The sequence below is a fragment of the Maylandia zebra genome, linkage group LG22 (genome assembly GCF_041146795.1).
Source record: "Maylandia zebra isolate NMK-2024a linkage group LG22, Mzebra_GT3a, whole genome shotgun sequence".
Classification (NCBI taxonomy): Eukaryota; Metazoa; Chordata; class Actinopteri; order Cichliformes; family Cichlidae; genus Maylandia; species Maylandia zebra.
In genome coordinates, this window is record NC_135187.1 from 5,734,478 (window position 1) to 5,737,173 (window position 2,696).

The following is a 2,696-nucleotide window of genomic DNA, read 5'->3' on the forward strand; positions in this document are numbered from 1 at the left end:
GAAACCCGTGCAGTGTCACGGGATTTAACATTGCTATATTATTGACTTACTTCACTTGAACATGATATGAACAATTTAATCTAGCCTCTCTGCATATCATGTAGTTTCTACACTATATAGTTACACTTAACTTTAAAGCATGAGGCAATTGTGTTAAATACACGCAAGATGCTTATGTAAATCCAAGAGCTGGCCAATCCCTTTTTTTCAGTGCAGACCATTAAGTCCAGTAAAACAAAGACATCCAGAGTGGAGTCTAGACTAGACAAGACACTTACTATGAATTTATAGAATAGGTTTGCTTTACATATCAATACATATAAAATATTTACTGATTCCTGAAGGTACTTAATGTTAAACAGTGCTGAAACAACAAGAGCTTCTGTAATTACTGAGTTTTTAAGGTGTATTTACAAATCTTTTGCGAGAAAGATATTTAGTAGAGCTGGAAAATCAATGCCAAGGTGCACTGAAGCTTTTCTTGCAGCACATAATAAACCAACACCTTACTGAGATACTGTGGGCATTTAATGTAGATTTTAAAGGGTTAAAATCCATCCTACCTTTTAAAGGAAACTATTTTTAATATGGTCTGCCTATTGTAATACATAATCAAATACATAACTGGATACATACTTAGAATACATTATCGTTTTTATGGACAGATTTTTTTCTTTTACCTGCAGTTACAGTTGGCTCTCTGTCAGTATCCAGCTGTTGTTAACACACTCAGTAGCTGCTTTTATTATGTTAACATTAATTACCAAATCAACAATTAAACATTGATGTGTGACTTAAAAATCTAAATCAAAATAAAAAAAATCTAATCATTTTCCTAACTGTTTACACAGTCCCCGTGTCCCCCTAGTGTTAAACAACACTTGCATTCAATTCAGTTCATTTTTATTTGTGTGGCACCAACATTTTCCCCAAGGTGCTTTATATTGCCTGGTAAAGACCCTACAATAATACAGAAAAACCCCAACAATCAGATGACCCCCTATGTTGTCTTTGGCAACAGTGGGAAGGAAAAACTGCCTTTAAACAGAAAAACACCTCCAATAGAACTTTCTGCTGTGACCAGGTTAGGGTGAGGGGAGGTAAACAAAGACAAAGAGATGTTGTGTAGGAGGGCAAGAAATGAATAATAAAAATGAATAATGCAGACACATTAATATATTACATCTGATGAACCCCGGAGAGTGCTGTGATTGTCTGTGTTCTCTGGATTCAGAGTTCTGACCTGGTGTCAGGAGCTGTAAGATCCAGAACATACTGTTAGTCCACTGATCTTGAACTGGATTCTGCCTATAAAAATAACTGGTCCAGTAAACAAAAACACATTATATTAGAAGTAAATAGTTTTCCTTTTTTTAAGGGTTTTTACACTTTGCTCTGAATTCATTTTAAGCAGCTGGTGATTGGACATCCACCTTGAAGGCAGTCACCTGTATGTTTTAACTGACTAACAGATTTCTCACCTTCATCATTTCTTAATTCAGTTTTCCTCCAGTTGGTTCTGATCATTGATTTATTCAGTCTGGTGATGGTGTCACTATCAGAGAGCTGAAACACACAGTCATATCTACACCAGTCTTCAGGTGTGACTGATGAAATGTTCAGGTCAACTCTCATCTGGAAAGTCCCATCATGATTGGATAGGATCTCTTTGTGGTCCACATACTCATGAAGCTCCTCTCCATCTTTCCTCCAGAACATCACGGCTCTGTCAGGATAGAAACCTGTAGCGTGGCAGCTGACTGGAGAGGAGGGAGTCTTCTGAAGGAGAGACACTGAAGGAGGAACTGGACAAAGATGTATTTTAAATAATGAAATTATTTAATTATAATTAAAATATATATTTTCAGATATATTTTCCTGTGGAAAATGAAAAAAGAATGTTAGTTTACCTTTTCTATGCAGAAAATGTTTTGCATAGTTCAAACAGGGCACATATTATTTAAAAAGTACTTCAGTAAAATATTTTTGGCCATGTTTCCATTCCACTTTTTTTTTGTGATTTCAGCCTCCACATTTGAAGTGATCCATGTCCCAGTCTCAAGATCAAATGCAATGAAGTCTTCTCCATTATATCCAAATAGATTAAAACCATTAATCTTTTCAGTCTCATCGTCCCATTCACAGCCTAAAATCTGCTGGATAAGGTGGGCACCTGAAGGAGAAACAAGGTTGAACTAAACCAGAATGAGATTCAGGTTCCCTCCTATTATAAGTGCTATTATATATTTCAAAGTTTTTCTCAACCTCTTCAATAAATGTACCAGATATTGTCAAGTAAATAATAAAAGTAACGTACCCTCAATTTCATTTGAGTGCTGTTTGAAAATTCTAGTTTCATCAATCAAGATTTGCTGATAATTCACACAGTTCTTAGTGTATGTTTCCCATTGCCGAGGATCATCTTTTATGAACTCTCTTACCCAGTCTTGTTGGGGTTCTAATGTTTTCATGTTTATGTTGTAGGAACCCATCATAACATCATCAATAGTTACCACTGCTAAATAATCAGGGGTATTCGGGAATTCAGAAGATATCATGACATAAAACTTCCAGGAGTGTTTTGCTGTAAGAGAAACAGGATTTGTTTTGTTTTTTTCACTAGTTGTCATGTCAGCAAGTGAGAATGAGTTTGGCTCTGTTTCTACTTGCAGAGTGGTAGGGGAGACCGGGGATAG

General features: G+C 35.9%; 1 pseudogene; it reads right to left on the minus strand.

Annotated features, from left to right (window-relative positions):
* Positions 1-1,230: 1,230 nt before the first annotated feature.
* On the minus strand, positions 1,231-2,492 carry LOC143414778 (major histocompatibility complex class I-related protein 1-like; annotated as a pseudogene).
* Positions 2,493-2,696: the final 204 nt, after the last annotated feature.